Raw genomic sequence first — 10088 nt, 5'->3', positions numbered from 1 at the left:
TGTGTGTGTGTGTGTGTGTGTGTGTGTGTGTGTGTGTGTGTGTGTGTACGCATGCATATACATATACACATTTAACAAATCACTCAATTGCTCTGCATCTATCAAACACTGATTTTCTGCCTGATGTTTTTCCTGCCTGGAAACCTTTCTAAACATTTACAGCCACATTAAATATTACCAGAGTAATCAAACATTAATACATCAATGGATTTTTACCTAGAGCAGTTGCAGTGGGCTTGTAATGGGGAATTTGATGAAAGCTCTGTGGCACACGTGCACTCAAAAGTAGGAATAAAAGGAAATTAACACACATATAGCATAGCTTATACCAGTTTATAAGTTACTCCTGGGGGAATTCTGCGCCACTACGTGTGCACAGAATTCATGTCCCCTGCAGATTTCTTTGCTTACCCACAGAAAAATGACTTTGACAGGGAAGCAAAGGAAAGCTGCAAGAGCAGTCACACACCACTCCCTAGCAGCACAGGTACATCGTTTCAGGCACCTGAACAGCTGGCAGAGAGGTAGAGCACCGCAGGGCTGGGGACACCCCAGCCAGTTGCTCCTGCCCTGAGCCAGGATCAGCTGCTAGTCCCAGCTGGGCTGGAGGCAGGAAAGGATGGGACTGCCTCTTCACTGCAAACCTCCCCCTGCTGCAGAAAGCTCAGCATCCTCCCCTGCTTCCTGCCCCCATCACTCCTCAGCTGTGGGGGGAATGGGTCATTGTATCCTTCCAACCCCCATGCAGCCAGACCTCCCATACCCAGACATCCCTGCCAAGCCTCACCCCATATACCCAGAAGCCCCTAGCACTCCAAACCCCACCCCACTGAACCTCAACCCCTGCATCTGGAGCCCCCTGCACCCAGACACCCTGCCTCTGTACCCCCCACCCCTGCACCCCAGACCACCCCTACTGAGCTCCCTGCATTCAAACCCCGACCCTGACAAGTCCCACCCCCTGCACCACCCTGAGCTGCCCATCCAGACACCCATGCCACTGACCCCCAACTAGCTGCACCCAGACCCCACCAAGCCCCACTTCCCCAGCACCCAGTCTCCCCCGCTGAGACCCAGCCACATCACCTGGAAACCCCTGCAGAGTCCCACTGCTCCTGCACCTGGAACCCCCCCAACAAGACTCTGTACCTCCAGATTCCCCCCACCTAGACCCCCCCACTGAGCTGCCTGCACCCAGATTGTCTCACACAGAACCCTCTCTCCCCACACGTGGATCCCCCCCACACTGAGCCCCTCTACACTTGGATCCTGCCTGGTTGAGTCTGCCTGTCCCACACCTGATGCGCCTGGCACAGAGGGGCAGGGCCCAGGGTGTTTCTGGGGCAGGCCTGGGCCTTGTGCTGTGTCAGAGTCAGGTACAGCCTCACCGCTGAGTCCATGTCCCAGGGGTGGGGGTGCTGCAGGGTGATCTCCCACCTTCATACAGCCAGTGGCCTGTGCCCCCCACTGCCATGCTGGAACCTCTGCATTTATTCAATGACAAATAAAACTTGCAGGATTTTAAAATAGTGTGCGCAGAATTTTTAATTTTTTGGTGCAGAATTCCCTCAGGAGTAATAAGTGATGAGGCTCAAAGCAGAATCATATAGCATACAGGAAGCTTATATATCCCCCGGCTGATTGCTATTATTAATTATATTAAGTGGATAAGCTAGTTACTGAAGAAGAGGTTGTGAAACTTTAGTGACATTAAACCTGGTACATGTGCCATATGCTCTGCTAGACTACCTCTGGCTGTGATCTCAGAGTTCAGTAATTTAGGAAGATTGGGCCAGGTCAGGATTTAGATGGCAGGCTAACAATATCCAAGATGCAACAGGAAGTGAGGCCAGCAATTTAATAGGTAGCACTCTTCCTTCTGAGTCTGCATGTAACTCAATCCCCCACTCCACGTGGGCAATGTGCTGCTGTTTTTCAGAGACAAAACCAGTTGCAGTCATTTGTCATTAGAGATTTTTCCCTCCTTAAGAGCAGCAAGTGTTCTAGACAAACTCTGATATGGGTAAATACAGTCTGACAACCTGAATTCCCCCATTTAAAATACAGCATTTTTGACTTCCCATCCTAAACTCTGGTCTGGAGAAAAGGCTGCCATTTTCCACCCTGGAGATGGCTGCATTTTACTAGGTAAAGAACTTCTTCACATGCTACCTGCCTACAGCATATGAAGTGCTTTCAAGCTTGCAAGAGGTACTATAGAAATCAATAAAATAATAATGTACCTTCAACTCACAGGGTTAGTAACATTTCTAGATGGTAAAGAGGTTGGATTTCCAAACACGTTGCCTGTGCAAGTCATTTACATTCGAGCAGAGCACAGAGCAAATAGATCGATAAAAATGCAATGAGGCAAACAGAGAAATGTCATCACCTCAAAAAAGGCAGACCAGAGACCACGTGCATCTGACAGCAGCAGAAATGGACACATTCACATTTGTTTTCTGTAAATGCTACATTGCAATGTTTCACTTTAACTTAAATGCAAAAGATTCCTCATAATGCTTAACAGTAGAGGTAAGGAAACGTGATCTCATGGTCAAGGCTCAGGACAGTCTGAAGACTTGGGTTGTTCTATTTCTGGCCCTGCCATGTAATTCTTGTGTGACCTTGGACAGGGTCATCCTCACTGTCTATTTTCCCACGTATAAAACGGGAATAATAGTGACAGGAGTATTGAGAGTCTAAATCAGGGGTCCCCAACACGGTGCCCGCGGGGGCCATGGCGTCCACCAGGGCATCTAAGTGAGCCCACGTACTGGCCAGCGGACGAGCATCTGCCAAAATGCCGCCGAGAAGTATTGTCATCCAGAGGCGTCGCCACTGAAATGCCGCCGATTCGGCATTTTGGCAGCAACACCTCTGGATGACGCTGCTTCTCGGCGGCATTTCGACAGCGACGCCTATTGACGTTGCCGCTTGTTGACGGCATTTCGGCGGATGCTTGTCCGCCGCCACGGTCCTCCGTGGCTCGTCGTCTGGCACCCGCCAGACGAAAAAGGTTGGGGACCACTGGTCTAAATGAACATTTGTAGAATGCATTGAGAGCCTCAGATGGAAGGTGCCAGAGAAGCACAAAGCATTAATAGTTACAAGAATTTATTGTTGGATAGAGATCTTTCTGAAATAGCATATCCCTTTTTCTCCTACTGATAGAAGAGGAATGTTGTGTGTTGTGCCCTCATAAGAAAGAGGAGGCAGCCTGAGGGCACTGCACAGTTATAAACGCAGCAGGTTAGCCACCCTTACACCAATCAGTTCAAACTCAACTGTACACAATAACCATTAACTGTGCGGGGGGAAGAGGGGGAAGAGAAGAAAGACAGCTACCTTTCCCTCTACGGAGCATTCCTATCCAGATATCATTTTGCTGTCTTTTCACTTAACCCCCATGTCCTCAATAAGTTCTCCCTCTCTACTGCCAAATGTATTTGGAAATCTGCAATGATGAGTTAATGATTCAAAAGTCAAGAAATAGCTCGGCTCTGTACCAGAAATATAACTACCAATCAGTGTTCAATTCAAGAACAAAATTTTCTGGATCACACTATCTGTAAAATACAATAAGCAAAGGCTTCTCATTCTGACAGTCTATTTCAGGCTTCATTTGCCACAAGTTTTATGAGATGTTAACCAACAGTCAAAATTGCACATCTCATTTTAAAAGAAGTAGTTTTTTTTTATATTTTTTTATTAAATGCGCCACTGGCTTACTATACCTTATATTTAATGAGCCCACATTCCTTGTTTGCTTCTATTGATTTTTTAAAGCTAAATATTAACAAAATTTCCATATAAAGTGTATAGACAGGTTTCAGAGTGGCAGCCGTGTTAGTCTGTATCAGCAAAAACAACGAGGAGGCCTTGCGGCACCTTAGATACTAAAATTTATTTGAGCATAAGCTGTCGTGGGCTAAAACCCACTTCATCAGATGCATAGTGTAGAGACAGGAGATCCAGTCCCCTGTTGTGTGGCTGAGAGTGTATTGTAAAGCAGGAGGAATTTAGGTCCTTAAGGAACCAGAGCACCTGCTGGGATGGAAGCCTGCCTGCTCAGGATAACACCCTCTTGAGTAAGGGAGGCTCTTTGGGAGGGCTAGGAAGAGGCTTGAATCTAGGAGACCAAGGGCCACCAGGTTAGATATCCGTGGAGGGGAGGGAGGGGGGGAAGCTTACTATCCACTAGGCCTGCTAGCAGCTGCTATCCAAGAGTAGAGTCCCCAGCTGCGCTACATCACTAGAAGAATACAAGAGCCTATAGCATTGCATACACAGAATACATTCATCATTTGCAACATAGTGAGGTTAGAAAAGTGAGTCAGATTTAGGTGGCTGAATCTAGCGTCTGCAAAGGCGTTACAAGCCCACAGGGATAGGTGGCCTTGGCATTAGCCATCAAGGGAAAGGGACTGGCCTGAGACTCAGGCTATGTTTACACTTCACAGTGGCACAGCTGTACGGTACGCAGTGTAGCCACTCTGTGTCTGCAGCAAAGGGCTCTCCTGCCAACAAAATAAAACCACCCCCAACGAGGGGCGGTAGCGCTGTCCACACCGGCGCTTTTCATTGGTAAAACTTGTGTCTGTCAGGGGTGTGTTTTTTTTCCACACCCCCAACCGACAAAAGTTTTACTGATGAAAGTGCAGTGTAGACATAACCTAAATTTTTGGAAAATCCACACCCAGCCAGGAAAAGCTGATAACTCTGAAATCAGGGATGGCAAGGCAAAAGCATTCTCTGAAGGGGAATCCAAGGTGCCAGCAAGGGGGAAGTGCTAACAGACAGTTACTAACTCCATGAGAAACACATGGTAGCAGCAATACAGTGCTGCAGTTTTTTCATTGCTAGACCGAAGCAGACGGGGGGGAGAAGGTCAAACTCTGAGAAAGCAAGTGTTAGAAGTTGCACAAGTGCACTCAAAAAGGAACAACTAATTTAAAGGGCAGGGTGTATATGCTGCCTGGAAAATACTCAAGTGGTTCCACTTAGCACCTAGAGTAGATTTATCCCAATTGCCAAGAAAGCAAGTAGGGGATTAAAAATAGCCATCCTGGATTAGCAGCAAAATGAAAAGAGAATTACAGCAGAAATCTTTTGAGAAGAGATGGAAGAGGAAAAGGAGAAGTCAAAGTTCAATGAGTTATCTAGAGCATGTAAGGTAATAATCACTGAAGCAAAAAATACAAGAGGGAGAGCATGGTTGCTGAAGAGAGGAACAACAAATTATTTTGTAAACATACTAAAGGGAAGAGGTTACTGTAGGATCATTACAGAACTTAAGCAGAGAAAAACCTCATCAAGGGACATGGAGCAGGGGTAAGAATGAAGTTTTCTATAATATTTACCTTTGGAGGCCATGAACATGTCCAAATATGTTATAAGAATGCATAGGATGAATGATATAACCACTATCATTGTACAGCGACTGTAAAGCATAAAATCTTACACCCCAATTAATCATTATGCCCCAATGATTCATAACCAGTGCCCAGAATATCAGTAGAGCTGCATGTGAACTGGCAACCCCACTAACATATACATTTGTTTTACACCTGGCATCAGCCCGGACACTTGAAATTTTTATGTTCTATTAGTTCTGTTGTTTTTAAAATACCACACATCACCATGTTATGAAATCACCTTAGAATTTGAGGGGTACCCTCCATTGCAGAAAGGAGTGGGAGCAACCCAACAAGTGTGCAGTCTTACTGTTGGTAAAATCACGGGGACTATCATAAATAGATTGAGAGAATGGGTTATCCAAACCTGCATGATCTTACATAAATCATCCCAAACCAAGCTACTTGCTGATGAAGACATCACATGTATTCCACCTACACTATCATTTAAACATGCAACAAAATCCCAACAGAGGCCAAAACTTCTGAACAAGGATGCTAAAAAGTAAAACACTTAATCAGGACTGAAGTATCCCTCCTTAGGCATGCTAGTATGGAAATTCCTGGCATGGATTTTTAGGTTGGCCAGCCTGAACATAGATATACGAACTGGACAGCAAACTGGATAGATGATCATAAACACAGATCATTGTAAATATTAACAGCTCTGAATGGAGAAAATTCACCAGTGTCTGGAGTTGTGGATGTTGCTCTTCATTTGGTCAACTGTCTAAAGTAGGAATGCGCCTGTGGAAAGGGTATGCTAATCCTTGCACTATTCTAGCAGCAAGGATTTCGAAGAGTCAAATATTTTCTTATTTCTCTGCATCCCGGTAAGGTGGGCAGGGCTCATTATACCCATTTTACAGCAAGAACTTGGTATCACAGAGAGTTTAAATGATTTGTCCAAGGTCACAGTAAATCAGTAACAAAAGGACAGAACCTAGGAATCCCAATCCCAGTCCTCTGATTGAACTGCTCCCAAATTTGTTGATAGACAAGAAGTTGGAAACAACACTGATACCTTCTAAAAGATTTAAACACGTGAGAATCATACAAGTTAGAGATGGAAGAGAAGATCAGTAATAGGCCATGGTATCCCATCTCCCTAAGGAAGAGCAGGATTGTTCCATATTGCACATTTTCTAGTCTAAACGTGAATGTTCCAGTAGGTGGGGCTTCCAACACTTCTCTAGAGGGACAATTTCACAGCCAAATAGTTCTAATTGTCAGGATATTCCTTCCTGACAGGTAGCCTAGATTTCCCTTTTCTTATTACGGGTCCCAAAAGTATCAGGGGAATGTGTGTTACAACCTATGAAATGGCTGATTGATTCTAGCAGGAGCAAATATACATGGATATATTGTGGAACTAAGAGTCCGAAGGCAAACCCCACAACAGAGAGGCTCTATAAAAAGGGGTAGCTGTGTTAGTCTTGCGTCTGATGAAGTGGGCATTCACCCACGAAAGCTTACGCTCCAATACTTCTGTTAGTCTTAAAGGTGCCACAGGACCCTCTGTTGCTTTCTATAAAAAGGGAAGTTGCACACCACCCCTGGGGGCCAATCTAAAGTTCTCATCCTGGTTTGGTCATCTTACCTTGCCAAGGAGAGGGCACAGGGAAGAGCTTTTAAACAAGCTAGGAAAGATCCTTGGCTTTAATGATACAAAGAACATCTTAGGTTTGTAGGATTGGGAGAAAGACTGACAGATCCTAATTATGGGATCCATCTCTGACCCAACCCTGTACAGATCACTCAAACTCATTGTCCCAATAGTAAGGTTGTTAGTAGCCAGAAGCAGGATGTTCTCAATAAAGCACTTGCAGCAGGATATGGCTAAATGTATTTCTATTGGGTGCATCTCTTTACCCAAATTTTCTCTGTTTACAAGCTATGAAATCCTGGGCTCTTAGCCAACTGGCCTCATCTCCTTCAAAGCTGCAAGTTACACAAGACTGGCATTTTTGCTTCTTTTATTTAGAATTGTTTATTACCATATTTAAGCCACACAGTACACCCAGAGACCACAGACACCCTATAAATACAGGTAACTAACGTGAACACTACTGAAAGCGTACCTCATGCACCTCTACATAAGCAACATCAGTTCTATCAGAAGAACCACAACTCTGCTCCCCTCCCTCTTTAACCTCAAACCGGATCAACCTCACTAGTGGCCTTCTGCTCTTAGGGCTGCTCTCTTCACACAGGTCTTCCACTAATGAGAAGAAATAAGGCTTGCAGGGAGGCTAGATCTAGGCCCATCTTATCTCCAGTGGCAGCAAATTCCATAGGCAAGGGCTTTCAATAGGAAACGCTGCCCACAGCATTGGGTACTGAAAAAGTTGGAAATCAGAGGGCCTTCCTCTGCCAGTTTCCCTCTCCCAAATGATACATATTTAGGATTTTCTGCCCCAGGAGGTGCTGGCAGAATCTACTTCACTGGGTTCTAAGAAAAAAAATCAAACAGTTCCATCCCAGTGAGTAAATGGGATTAGGTGCACTAGCCGCAGTGACAGGTTCACTAGCTCTGGGTTTAAACTAAGCCAAGGAATTTCCCTCCAGCATGTATTGGCTGAGACCTGCAGGGAGGAGTCTGCTCTCCTCCAAGGCACAGTCCGAGTGAGAATCTATTAGGTTCACATGGCCATCTCTCATACAATTACTTCACCGTGATTGAAGGAGGGTAATCAACACTGGGGACCTTGATCCCTATCTTCTGCATCCATTCTTTACGGTTCACTCTTAGAGCATAGTTAATAGTGCAGAAGAAATAAGCAATTTCATCAATTAAAATCAATGATGTAACAAAACCCTAACATCCCAATAACAGTACTACAAAAAGGCATTCAACATAAGAACAGATCTAATTTAGCCTGCCAGCACAGTCCAGCCACAGCCTGAATCTTACAGATAGCAGGTCACACCCATGAATGCTATACTGCAAGAAACTGTTTGTCTCTCTCCATATAAAAAAAACACAGCTGGACATTTCTAAAATTAAGCCAAATTATTCAAGTGCAAGGGTGTTGATTCCCCCTCACATCAAAGAAATTAGCACTCATAGCAACAGTGCAAATGAAGGCAGCAGATTTTCAGTGAAGTGTAATCACACTGTTTTTAATGAATGTGCAGCTATATTAGCGTTCAGTGCAACTACTATCTGGGCACATGCTACCATGGGAAGGCATAGTCAAATGGTGCACAAAAAACTGCAGAGACAGCACCACACCTGGTGGGCTGATGGCACTGAATCACAGTACCACACCTTGTTTACTACTGGGCCAGATGTAAACACAGTGACAGGCATAGATCCTCATTCAAGCCACCTGCTGCTTTCATGCACCTAGGACCTCATATAATGAATTCCCTTTAATGGCTTTTCTAAAAGCCACCCAAGCTCTGTTTGCCAGGTGAGGTGTAGGAGCATGGCAGCTGTGGGTTTTTCTGCAGAGGTCACCTGAGGGTTGATTAAACTGGTAGCACACAGGAAAAAAAAATCCTGCAGTTTTTGCAGCTCAAGAATGCAGGGCTCAGAAAGCAGTAGGAGAAGTAGCAGTAGCAACACAGCCGCTGAGCAGCATACAGTACAGAGAAAGACAGAGGATTGCAAGTGCTGCACATGTAAAATAAATAAAAGCCATTCCAGCACAAACACAACTCATCCCCCTTATGCACACGCCCTACCCCATACCAATATACACCCCCAGCACATCCCACTGCAGCCCTGCAATCCACACACCCTTTATCGCAATACCATTGAACAGACCCGACCATGTGAAGAGTTTGAACCATACACTCCCCTTTTCCCTATATCCACACACACCCCCATCTCACCACCCCATAATAATAAGCACCTCATGGACATCCCTACCCCCCCACACACACACATCCTAGCCTATCCTCACTATACCCTGCACACACCCATATGCATCCCTACCCCATATCAGTGTGCAGCCTGTCCCTACCCCCCACACACACACATCCTAGCCTATATTCACTATAGCCTGCACACACCCATATGCATCCCTACCCCATCTGTGTGCAGCCTGCCAACACCCACCGCTTACCCCCTTCTCACTTGCCACATATACATACCCCCAACCCCAGCCCACCCTCTTTTGCACTTGCCCCTTCACCCCAGTCCCCATATCCCATACTACCCTACATCCACATAAGCCCCTGTTCAGCTACCCCCAGCAACCCTTCCCCACAGCATGTCAGACACCCACACCCCACAGCAGGGGAGGGAGACATTAAAACCCACCACCACTAGCACAGACCCCCCACAAGGAACCCCAAGCCAGCAGGGGGGAGGGGGATGTGATGGAGCTGTGAGGGAGGGTCTCAGGAGGGAGGGGGCACAGTGGGGGCAAGGCTATGAGGTGGGTTTCGGGAGGAGGGGGACACAGTAGGGGTGGGGCTGTAAGGGGAGAAGACACAGACCCCAGCTCAGCAGCGGGGTGGGGGACACGGTAGGGGTGGGGCTGTGAGAGAGAAGAAGGGGATGCTGGGGGGTGGGGCTGTGAGGGGGCACACGGACCCCAGCCCGGTGGGTGGGGCTGGGGGGGGTCTGAAAGAAGAAGGGGATGCTGGGGGTGGGGCTGTGAGGGGGCACACAGACCCCAGCCCGGCGGGGGGAGGACGCGGTGGGGGGGTGGGGCTGCG

The 10088-nt window shown here is 46.6% G+C and overlaps 1 protein-coding gene across 1 annotated transcript in view; it reads right to left on the bottom strand.

The window, feature by feature from the left end:
* Positions 1 to 10088, bottom strand: part of LOC113408058 (rho GTPase-activating protein 39-like) — a 202826-nt gene that overhangs the window by 192466 nt on the left and 272 nt on the right. The window lies entirely within an intron of this gene.

Source organism: Terrapene carolina, unplaced genomic scaffold (assembly GCF_002925995.2).
Source record: "Terrapene carolina triunguis isolate 2854851 unplaced genomic scaffold, T_m_triunguis-2.0 Scaffold58, whole genome shotgun sequence".
Classification (NCBI taxonomy): domain Eukaryota; kingdom Metazoa; phylum Chordata; order Testudines; family Emydidae; genus Terrapene; species Terrapene triunguis.
The sequence above is the reverse complement of the archived record's forward strand: the minus strand, read 5'-3'. Positions and strand labels throughout refer to the sequence as shown.